Here is a 12,692-nt window from a genome sequence, read left to right on the forward strand (position 1 = left end):
CGATAATAATGATTATTAGGTGAATGTCATTATTATATGTAGTTCAGCGCATTTTAGGCATGGTGCTCCAAATTGCAGAAAAGGCCTTGCCTAGAAAACAAGTCTCAAGCATCCTGGATACCGCATCCCATACCTGTGTCAGATGTTTCCAAATGTATTTTTTATCATTGTGATATATTTTAATACCTATTGTAATTCAATGTTTCAGCTCAGAAGTCTCCTGTACCAGATGTTGTGTTCCTTATGCCTTAATCTCCTGCTCTGTTTGGATAAACCCAACCGTTCCTCTTCCTTACCAGACCCAAGTTGCTACACATCATAGTAAAGGTGGTCTTGCACCGGTTGATATTGCTGTCCAACTTTATTGAGTCATCATTCAGTTTGGCAACTCTTATATGTGGGGGGCAGACTGGATGGGTTCAGAGGTCAAGAAGCTGGATCACTCCAAACATCAATGAGACCTGAATGTGCTGTGATCTTCCAAATGCATTGTCCTCCATGCCAAAATCCCCTGCTTTCTCCTGTATCACCATCCTGCAGTTGCTGCCCTCCTGCTTCTTACCTTGTGTGGAGTGAATTGGTGGGGCTGTAAAACCTTAGCACTACTCTACCTGACTATTACCAACATAACTTTACAGGTAAGAAGGTGTCAGCTGCTACACCTTTATTTCAACCGCCATTGCTTAGTGTGGGGGGAGGCCACAGGGTAAATTAGAACATTGAACCAGTGACATTATGTTACCCAAACAGTATTTTAGGTGCCCCATATACATTGGCACCCAAGACGTCCATCTAGGATTGCCTATTGATAGCTCCGGCCCTGAGGCTCGTTATTTGGCCCAGTGATTTTGGGACACTGGACCGATTGCTCATATCAGCTATAATATAGCATCATGTGACCAACTTAAAATCAGTCTGAAATGAAGACTGCATTCCAGCATGCACTATTCTAAATAATGAACACTATATTCTGCTTTTGCTTGACTCCCAATTACAAACTGTGCTGAACATATGAAGGTAGAGCACGCTTCTGTCAATTCAGAACTGACTCAAAATGAAAATGACTAAACTGAAAGTTCCAGTAATGAAAGACGAGGACTAAAATAGACATCCGGTATTCACTGACAGTCTTTTATATAATTATTTTTGTGTAAGCTTGTGAGCAGGGCTGCTTGCAAACCACCCACCAAATTTATTACAATTTTAAAGCACTACAGAGTATGCTGGTGCTTTGTAAGTAAAGGCTAATAAATAAATATTTGCTTCAATCCTAATCCACTCCATATGCTTTCCAAATTTATCTGAAAACTTTTATTTCACAAACAATTACACATGGACCATGACTGCCTACAGCTTTAGAAATTAAAATGAGTCCTAAGTAACAGCAACACCATGACTGGACAGTTAAATAACACAGTGATGAGATGTTACATGCGATCACCCACTGCAGTGTCCGTTTGCTGCTAGGCCAGCTGATTAGGTTTACGTTAGGACTAGGGGTGAGCGGGTTCGGATTTCTGAAATCCGAACCCCCCCGAGCCCCCCCGATCCGAGTCCGATCCGAGTCAGGCTCGACTTTTCCCGCCTGACTCGGATCTGACATCGAGGCAAAACGTCATCATCCCGCCTTCCGAGTCTCGCGGGTTTTGGATCCTATATAAGGTACCCGCGTCGGCGCCATTTTCTCACTCAGCTGTGGACAGTGAAGAGGGAGGGTGGGAGTTAGTGCTGTGTAGTGTAGTGTAGTGTAGTGCTGCTGTTGTCCACTACTTCAAAGTCCATAGGGGCTGGCTGTGTTGTGCTGTGCTGCTGTTGTTAATAGGGGCTGTGTCCACTACTTCAAAGTCCATAGGGGCTGGCTGGACTGTGTTGTGCAGTCAGTTCTCCATAGGGGCTGTGTCCACTCCAAAGTCCTGTGCAGTGTCCCAGTCCTAAAGGGGTGCTGTAGTGTTGTCCAGGGGGTGCTCTGTCCATCAGGGGTGCTCCCCCCAAGTGCTAAAAAAATAATATATTTTCTGTGTTTGTGAATTGTGTGCGCAGTAGCCGCACGTGCATCAACAAAGTAGTGCCAAGCGTGCGCCTGTGTCATAAGTAAAGGGCCGGCTGGCTTGACCGTTAAGGGTGCTGTAACCCCCGAAAGTACACTCCAGTCCAAACCAAAAAAAAAATTATTTTCTGTGTTTGTGAATTGTGTGCGCAGTAGCCGCACGTGCATCAACAAAGTAGTGCCAAGCGTGCGCCTGTGTCATAAGTAAAGGGCCGGCTGGCTTGACCGTTAAGGGTGCTGTAACCCCCGAAAGTACACTCCAGTCCAAACCAAAAAAAAAATTATTTTCTGTGTTTGTGAATTGTGTGCGCAGTAGCCGCACGTGCATCAACAAAGTAGTGCCAAGCGTGCGCCTGTGTCATAAGTAAAGGGCCGGCTGGCTTGACCGTTAAGGGTGCTGTAACCCCCGAAAGTACACTCCAGTCCAAACCTAAAAAAAAATTATTTTCTGTGTTTGTGAATTGTGTGCGCAGTAGCCGCACGTGCATCAACAAAGTAGTGCCAAGCGTGCGCCTGTGTCATAAGTAAAGGGCCGGCTGGCTTGACCGTTAAAGGGTGCTGTAACCCCCGAAAGTACACTCCAGTCCAAACCAAAAAAAAATTATTTTCTGTGTTTGTGAATTGTGTGCGCAGTAGCCGCACGTGCATCAACAAAGTAGTGCCAAGCGTGCGCCTGTGTCATAAGTAAAGGGCCGGCTGGCTTGACCGTTAAGGGTGCTGTAACCCCCGAAAGTACACTCCAGTCCAAACCTAAAAAAAAATTATTTTCTGTGTTTGTGAATTGTGTGCGCAGTAGCCGCACGTGCATCAACAAAGTAGTGCCAAGAGTGCCCCTGTGTCATAAGTAAAGGGCCGGCTGGCTTGACCGTTAAAGGGTGCTGTAACCCCCGAAAGTACACTCCAGTCCAAACCAAAAAAAAATTATTTTCTGTGTTTGTGAATTGTGTGCGCAGTAGCCGCACGTGCATCAACAAAGTAGTGCCAAGCGTGCGCCTGTGTCATAAGTAAAGGGCCGGCTGGCTTGACCGTTAAAGGGTGCTGTAACCCCTGAAAGTACACTCCAGTCCAAACCAAAAAAAAATTATTTTCTGTGTTTGTGAATTGTGTGCGCAGTAGCCGCACGTGCATCAACAAAGTAGTGTCAAGCGTTCGCCTGTGTCATAAGTAAAGGGCCGGCTGGCTTGACCGTTAAGGGTGCTGTAACCCCCGAAAGTACACTCCAGTCCAAACCAAAAAAAAAATTATTTTCTGTGTTTGTGAATTGTGTGCGCAGTAGCCGCACGTGCATCAACAAAGTAGTGCCAAGCGTGCGCCTGTGTCATAAGTAAAGGGCCGGCTGGCTTGACCGTTAAGGGTGCTGTAACCCCCGAAAGTACACTCCAGTCCAAACCAAAAAAAAAATTATTTTCTGTGTTTGTGAATTGTGTGCGCAGTAGCCGCACGTGCATCAACAAAGTAGTGCCAAGCGTGCGCCTGTGTCATAAGTAAAGGGCCGGCTGGCTTGACCGTTAAGGGTGCTGTAACCCCCGAAAGTACACTCCAGTCCAAACCTAAAAAAAAATTATTTTCTGTGTTTGTGAATTGTGTGCGCAGTAGCCGCACGTGCATCAACAAAGTAGTGCCAAGCGTGCGCCTGTGTCATAAGTAAAGGGCCGGCTGGCTTGACCGTTAAAGGGTGCTGTAACCCCCGAAAGTACACTCCAGTCCAAACCAAAAAAAAATTATTTTCTGTGTTTGTGAATTGTGTGCGCAGTAGCCGCACGTGCATCAACAAAGTAGTGCCAAGCGTGCGCCTGTGTCATAAGTAAAGGGCCGGCTGGCTTGACCGTTAAGGGTGCTGTAACCCCTGAAAGTACACTCCAGTCCAAACCAAAAAAAAATTATTTTCTGTGTTTGTGAATTGTGTGCGCAGTAGCCGCACGTGCATCAACAAAGTAGTGTCAAGCGTGCGCCTGTGTCATAAGTAAAGGGCCGGCTGGCTTGACCGTTAAGGGTGCTGTAACCCCCGAAAGTACACTCCAGTCCAAACCAAAAAAAAAATTATTTTCTGTGTTTGTGAATTGTGTGCGCAGTAGCCGCACGTGCATCAACAAAGTAGTGCCAAGCGTGCGCCTGTGTCATAAGTAAAGGGCCGGCTGGCTTGACCGTTAAAGGGTGCTGTAACCCCCAAAGTACACTCCAGTCCAAACCAAAAAAAAATTATTTTCTGTGTTTGTGAATTGTGTGCGCAGTAGCCGCACGTGCATCAACAAAGTAGTGCCAAGAGTGCGCCTGTGTCATAAGTAAAGGGCCGGCTGGCTTGACCGTTAAAGGGTGCTGTAACCCACAAAGTACACTCCAGTCCGAACCAAAAAAAAATTTATTTTCTGTGTTTAGCCGCACGTATATATCAAATCGATATAACATAAATGGAGGACCAAACTTTCTCCGATAAAAATAAAATAGAGAAAGATCAAGAACCACTTCCTCCTAGTGCTGAAGCTGCTGCCACTAGTCATGACATAGACGATAACATGCCATCAACGTCGTCTGCCAAGGCCGATGCCCAATGTCATAGTAGAGGGCACATACAATCCCAAATGGCAAAGTTCAGGAAAATGACCTTGAAAAAGACATTTAAATCAGCTGAAGAGAAACGTAAACTTGCCAATATGCCATTTACGACACGGAGTGGCAAGGAACGGCTAAGGTCGATCCCTAGTATGTTCATGACTAGTGGTTCAGCTTCACATGACGATGGAAGCACTCCTCCCACTAAAAAAATCAAAAGAGTTAAGCTGGCAAAAGCACAGCGAAGAACTGTGCTTTCTAAGAAGATATCACAAATCCCCAAAGAGAGTCCAAGTGTGGTGGTGGTTGCGATGCCTGACCTTCCCAGCACTGGACGGGAAGAGGTGGCTCTTTCCACCATTTGCACGCCCCCTGCAAGTGCTGAAAGGAGCACCCACAGTCCACTTGCTGATATGCAAATTGAAGATGTCACTGTTGAAGTACAACAGGATGAGGATACTGGTGTAGCTGGCGCTGAGGAGGAAGTTGGCGAGGAGGATTCTGATGGTGATGTGGTTTGTTTAAATCAGGCTCCGGGGGAGACAGTTGTTGTCCGTGGGATGAAAAAGCCCATCACGGTCATGCCTGGGCAGAAGACCAAACATTCCACCTCTTTGGTCTGGCAATATTTCTATCCAAATCCGGACAACAACTGTCTTGCCATATGTACCATATGTAAAGGTGAAATAAGTAGGGGTAGGGACGTCAACCACCTAGGAACATCCTCCCTTATACGGCACCTGCAGCGCGTTCATAAAAAGTTACTGTCAAGTTCAGAAACTTTGGCTCAGACCGTAAGCAGTCCAGGGACACCTAAATCCCGTTGTCCTGTTGTATCCAAGCGCCTGCAAACCACACCGTCAACTCCCTCCTCGTCAATTTCCTCCTTAGTCAGGATCGGAAGTAGTCCTGCAGGCCATATCACTGGCATGACTGACTCTCCTATCCGGGATTCCTCCGGAAGATCCTGCATTGCTACGCCTACTGCTGCCGCTGCTGCTGTTGCTGCTGCTGCTGGGAGTCGTTCATCATCCCAGAGAGGAAGTAGGAACACCACTACTTTTACTAAACAATTGACCCTCCAACAGTCCTTAGCGAGGAGGATGAAGTACGACAGCAGTCATCCTGAAGCAAAACGTATAACTGAGGCCTTGACTGCTATGTTGGTGTTAGACGTGCGTCCGGTATCCGCCATTAGTGCAGTGGGATTTAGACAATTGATGGAGGTAGTGTGTCCCCGGTTCCAAATCCCGTCTAGATTCCACTTCACTAGGCAGGCGATACCGAGACTGTACAGAAACGTCAGAAAAAGTGTCCTCAGTGTCCTGAAAAATGCCGTTGTACACAATGTCCACTTAACCACGGACATGTGGACAAGTGGAACAGGGCAGACTAAGGACTATATGACTGTGACAGCCCACTGGGTAGATGTATCACCTTACGCAGCAACAGCAGCAGCGTCACCAGTAGCAGCATCTCAGAAACGCCAGCTCGTTACAAGGCAGGCTACGCTGTGTATCACCGGTTTCAGTAAGAGGCACACCGCCGACAACCTCTTAGAGAAACTGAGGGAAATCATCGCCCAGTGGCTTACCCCACTTAGACTCTCCTGGGGATTTGTGATATCTGACAACGCCACCAATATTGTGCGGGCATTACATCTGGGCAAATTCCAGCACGTCCCATGTTTTGCTCACACAATAAACTTGGTGGTGCAGAATTTTCTGAAAAGCGACAGGGGCGTGCAGGAGACGCTTTGGGTGGCCCGAAAAATTTCTGGCCACTTTCGCCATTCAGCGACTGCGTGCCGAAGATTGGAGCGCCAGCAAACACTCTTGAACCTGCCCCGCCATCACCTGAAGCAAGAGGTTGTGACGCGGTGGAACTCAACCCTCTATATGCTTCAGAGGATGGAGGAGCAGCAAAAGGCCATACAAGCCTATACATCCACCTATGACATAGGCAAAGGAGGGGGTATGCACCTGACTCAAGCGCAGTGGAGAATGATTTCCGTGTTGTGCAAGGTTCTTCAGCCCTTCGAACTTGCCACACGTGAAGTCAGTTCAGACACTGCCAGCTTGAGTCAGGTCATTCCCCTCATCAGGCTTTTGCAGAAGCAGCTGGAGAAAGTGAAGGAGGAGCTAAGACGGAGCGATTCCGCTCGGCATGTGGGACTTGTGGATGAAGCCCTTCATTCGCTTTGCCAGGATTCCAGGGTGGTCAATCTGTTGAAATCAGACCACTACATTTTGGCCACCGTGCTCGATCCTAGGTTTAAAGCCTATGTGGTGTCTCTCTTTCCGGCCGACACAAGCCTGCAGAGGTGCAAAGACCTGCTGGTGAACACACTGTCAGCTGAAGCGGAACGTGACACGTCAGCGGCTCCTTCTTCATTTTCTCCCGCAACTGGGGCTGCCAGGAAAAAACTTAGGTATCCTAAGCAACCCGCTGGCGGTGATGCAGGGCAGGCAGGACCAAGTTTGGACATCTGGTCCGGACTGAAGGACCTGGCAACAATTTCTGACATGTCTACTGTCACTGCATATGATACTGTCACCATTGACAGAATGGTGGAGGATTACATCGGTGACAGCATCCAAGTAGGCATGTCAGACAGTCCATACCTGTACTGGCAGGAAAAAGAGGCAATTTGGAGGCCCCTGTACAAACTGGCTCTATTTTACCTGAGTTGCCCCCCCTCCAGTGTGTACTCCGAAAGAGTGTTTAGTGCAGCCGGGAACCTTGTCAGCGAAAGGCGTAGGAGGTTGCTTCCACAGAATGTGGAGAAGATGATGTTCATCAAAATGAATTATCAGCTCTTCCAGGGAGACCAGCCTCCAGAAGGTACAGAGGGACCTGTGGTGGTGGATTCAAGTGGGGACGAGTTAATACTTTGTGAGGATGAGGATGTACACACTGAAGAGGGTGAGGAATCGGTGGATGAGGAGGATGAGGATGACATCTTGCCTCCGTAGAGCCAGTTTGTGCAGGGACACATTAATTGCCAGCTTGTTTTGTGGGGGCCCAAACGAACCAATCATTTCAGCCACAGTTGTGTGGCAGACCCTGGCGCTGAAATGATTGATTTGTTAAAGTGTGCATGTCCTGTTTATACAACATAAGGGTGGGTGGGAGGGCCCAAGGACAATTCCATCTTGCACCTCTTTTTTTCTTTGCATTATGTACAGTTTGGGGCCTAGTTTTTCTAACTGCCATCCTGCCTGCCACTGCAGTGTCACTCCTAGATGGGTCACGTGTTTGTGCCGCCCACTCGTGTCGCTTAGCATAGTCATCCAGCTACCTCGGTGCAACCTTTTGGACATAAAAACACTATTGTGAGGTGTGAGGTGTTCAGAATAGACTGGAAATGAGTGGAAATTAAGGTTATTGAGGTTAATAATAGCATAGGAGCAGAAAAACCTACAAATTCTGTGATTTTAGCTGTTTTATGCTTTTTTTCAAAAAAATACAGATCCAAAACACAAAACCCAGAACCCAAAACACGGAAGGGTGGTTTTGGCAAAACCAATCCAGATCCAAAACACGAAGAAAGATCCAGATCCAAAACCAAAACACAAAACACGAAAAGTGGCCGGTGCACACCCCTAGTTAGGACATATTGAATACGGATTCTTTAATCTCTGTAATTATGTCATATAATCAGTAGGTTTTTTCAATTTATCTAAAATTTGGTTCATTTCATTGCTGCGGATAGAATTATAGATTGGTGCCCCGGTGTTCTGACATCTCTTCACAAATTGACAGGGAACATCGTTTCTTTTAAACTTTTATTTCTTCTTTTTTGTTTTAACTCGGCAGAGCGGTGCCTTTCTATAAAAGTATGCAATTATGTTTCTATCAGTGACTGTGTGCGCTGGAATGTCAATTAGCACCTCTGTCCTCAGAACACCTTATGATTAAACGTTTTCTGTTCTGTGACATAAGATGATTTCTCATTTAAGAAAAGCACCGATGCAGACCAGGCTCCACACACCCAAGGTGAGAGCAGAGAGGTGCAACTTACATTTATGTATACGTCCAATCTCCTACCTTTACTGCCCCTCTCATTACATAAAACCTTTTCTTTTACCTCCTAAATTACTGCTTTATTTAACCTACAGATGTTTCCTTTTTTACTGTGGCTTCAGTTGCGCCAAATATCCCCTATCAATGGGCCGCGCCTAACGTAATGTTCACTTAAAATGTGTGGCATATTTGCATAAATAAAATGGGTGTTATATTAAAGGTGGACAATATAAAGGTCGACATTCAGAAGGTCAACACCAGATGGTCGACTGGTTGTCAACATGGTCATCAGGTCAACCATCAGTTTGTAGACATGGATTTAGGTAGACAGGGTGAAATGGTTGAAACAGTCAAAAGATTGATGTTTAACATGTCGACACTAAAATGTTGACACTTTTCCTCTGCAGCACAATGCAGTGATATGAGCTTCCTATCATACTGCTGCAGGAAAGCTGGTTTTAAATGCACCTTACATGAGGCAAAATGAACTTATGTAACATATTTCAGCTGTTATCGCTAGCATTTAGCCATGGGGGCACTGCCACTATCTGACACGTATAATTCCCAGCTCATTTGCAGTTCAAGCTTCAGAGCTTAATTTATGTTTGTCACAGAAGTAATCTCCCCTCTAATGTCCTTACTGCTACACTGTGGTATTTTATTCAGTCCTCTCAGCCATTTTCTTTCTAGTTGACATGTTTTAACTGAATCACCGTAATCCTTTGTTCTTTAGCTGGTAATAATTATATCCTTGCTCAGAGTAACTTAGATACATATTTTCTGATATAAACCGGATTGGTAATATCGTGCAATTTAATTTCATCCAGTCTAATTCAGGGATGTACGCTAATGTCAATGCAGCTGCTCTGCGAAAATATGCAAATGTCGCAGACCGCGAGGAATGTACTGAGACGCCCACCTGCGCCTTTGCAAATCCAAGCATCTGCGTACAAAGGCGCAGCATCTGAGCATGTCGCAGATATTTTGATAATCTGATTTCTAATTAGCCCTGTGGTTACGCAGAATGTACTGAGACAATGAAGTCACTTTCACTGCGTATGGGATCGCCGACACGCCCTGGGAATGGTCGCAACTTTGTCGTAACTCCCCGTTACCTTCGACGCTCCCTGTCTGTCAATGAGTTGGGTACAGGATGCTGGCTCTCAGGATCCCGATGCCGGCTTCCCAATAGGGTTAGGATACCGACACCTGCTGGTAAGTATCCTGACCCTACCCCTAATTCTAACCCTCCCTCTCCGCGACCTAATCCTAACCCTCCCATCCCCACTGCAGCCCTAGTGCCTAACCCTAAACCCTAACCTCAATACTGACCGTCGGAATGCCGGCGGTCGGGGTTCTGACAGGTGTCGTCATTCTGAGTCACCGGCATCCCGACTGCTGGGATGTCAACTACATCCCCTGTCACTCACACTGCGAGTAAATAGTTGTTGCGAGCGACTACGGTAGAATACCTTGACGTATGCCTCGTGCAACTCAGGCACATTCACATATTACCGATTATCGCTCAACTGCGTAAACATTGGAATAGCGTACCTCTCTGAATCAGGCCTTATGACAGGCTTGCCGACTTTATGGCTGCCCTTTTTGGGAAGGGAGCAGCCAGATCGGCATGACAGGGGTGTGTGGTCAGCTCAAGGAGGCGGGGCTGGCCAGGCTGTGAGTATTTGTGGGTGGGGCAGGAGGCGGAGCCACACGATCATGTCATTTTGGCCCCGCCCTCGCTACACAATGCCGATATTACAGGCATTGTGAAGCAGGGAGCGGAGCCAAAATGCCACGATTCAGCGCGTATTGCGTCAGAGCCCCCCCCCCGCGCTGCTCGGATTCAGAGGTAATTGCGGGGGGGGGGGGATAGGAGGGGTGGGCGGCAGCCTGGAGGATTGCCTGCCTTCCCGGGAGGTCAGGAGCGGCATCCGATTTTCGTGAGGCTCCCGACCAAATCGGGAGGGTAAGCAAGTATGCCTTACGTTCCATTAAAAACTGTTCAACTAAGCAAAAATGGTACCAGCAATAGATAGTGAAATTCCTGAGCATTTTCTTTTCTATATATTACTTTGCTCCTATGAACGTGTTGTGCCTGCATTTGAAGAATCTCTCTTGTTCCTGTATAAGCACAAATATTAACGGCACATTCTCGACAGTAAAAGTGTTTTGTTTTTTTAAAATCTGTCACAACAATTCCCAATAAAGCTCTGTACTCGCCTACTGCTAAGATTGGAAAAGTGCTGCTATCACAGCAGGTGAAATAAATCACATTTTAAATTAGAAATACATCATTCAAAAGAATGTGCAAAATATTTAGTGTTTTCTCACTGACACTCATCATTTTCGCCTGTGTAATTGTTATGCTAATTCCCGAGCGCTGTCCTATGCCCAGGATTTACATTACAGATTATTGCAATATTTAATACATTAATGAGGTTAGCACTTCAAAGTACATTTAGAAAAGTGTTTAATCTAATGAATACAAGAGGCAAATACTGCATGCAGTAAAGATTTTGCTAGAAACATGACCGCAGTACAAGCTGGGACGCCAGGAGGGGGTGGTGTGAGTACTAATAAGCAGGGCTTGGGTTTGTTTGGGGGGCCTGGTGGGGTCCCGGGCTTGACATGGAGGAATGACCTCCCATACGTCCCCGTCACCACGTCGCTGTAATTGCATAATATTTGAAGTCTAATTTTTAAATGCTTGGCAGCACCCGTCTCTGGCACCTGGAAAGCCATATCTCCTGGCAGCCTTGCAGAAAAAGTATATATGCAAGTGAGTAACCAATGGCCCTGATTCCGAGCCGGACGCTCTGACCAGAGCGCTCGCTCTGAATCAGGGCCCTCCTCCATTAATATGGAGCGTCCTCCTGGACGCTTGTATAGCTGTGGGTCACCACCCACAGCATATACGAGCGTGCAGGATGATGGTCGCGATGGTCTTGACCATCGCGACCATCAAAACTGCGAGCAAAAGCCTGCGGTTGAGTTTTTCAACCGCAAGGCCAGGAGTGATTTTGGCTCTATCAGAGCCAAAATCACTCCCACTGACATCACTAGTGATGTCAGTGGGGCCGGCTTCAGACGGTAGGCGTTCCCTTGGGAACGCCTCCGTCTGGCAGGCACGCCCCCGGCACGCCCACCAAAGGGGGCGTGCTGTCAGTCAACATCGACAGCACGCCCCCTTTGATGAGACACTGCGAGCGAAGGAAAGTCCTTCGCTCGTCGCGTCTCGCGCATGCGCACGACGGAGCTCCCTCCGTCGTGCGCATGCGCAGTGCGGACCATCAACACACTTGCGAGCGGACAGCCGCTCGCGAGTGGGTCTGAATGAGGGCCAATATGTGAAGCGTACTGTACTTGCCCACTCTGATGGAGCCTGGAGCGTGGAGTCCGCAGAGGGACTCCATGCTCCACAGCCACCATAGGTAAAAGGTAAATGCAGGGGGGGTTTCCGTCTGCCTGGAAACCCCCCTCCCCAGGACACACCATGACCACAATACAAATAGTAATATAATAGAATGTTACTAGTGCTGCATGTTCTTCTCAGTATCACAAATGAAATAATTAGCACCACCTGGGGATCTTTTAACATGTGTCAGTCAGTAATAAATACACCTGTGCACCAACTAGGAGATCTGGAAAACATTCACTGTTAGGAATGCACTGCTATAGAGCCCAATATGCACATATATGTCCAGGGCAGTGCTAGGTTATACTGCTGCTCCTCCAGACTCTTGGACTTGCTCCCATGCCCTCGAATGGTGCCCATATATGACATAAAAACATTCAGCTCTGGCAGGATGGCCCTACTGCCACATCTAATGGGTTACTGTGATCACTGGTCCTTATATGCTGGAATTATGACACACAATACACTTTGTATGACGCATATAAAAGCTGGATAAGTGGTAATTATGCCCTCTTCATGGACTGGCCACACTCACTCTAAAATCATTCATTTGGAAACCCCCCTCTAGAAATCCTGCGTTTGCCACTGACAGCCGCCATACTAATGTTGAAGGCTGCGAACGTAAAAACAGTGGGCTGGATAGGCTCCCAC

The 12,692-nt window shown here is 47.1% G+C and overlaps 1 protein-coding gene across 1 annotated transcript in view; it reads right to left on the reverse strand.

The window, feature by feature from the left end:
• CRTAC1 (cartilage acidic protein 1) overlaps positions 1-12,692 on the reverse strand; it is an 822,281-nt gene that overhangs the window by 283,240 nt on the left and 526,349 nt on the right. The gene's annotated exons all lie outside the window — the stretch shown is intronic.

Source organism: Taudactylus pleione, unplaced genomic scaffold (genome assembly GCF_031769625.1).
Source record: "Taudactylus pleione unplaced genomic scaffold, aTauple2 ptg000292l, whole genome shotgun sequence".
NCBI classification, from domain to species: Eukaryota; Metazoa; Chordata; class Amphibia; order Anura; family Myobatrachidae; genus Taudactylus; species Taudactylus pleione.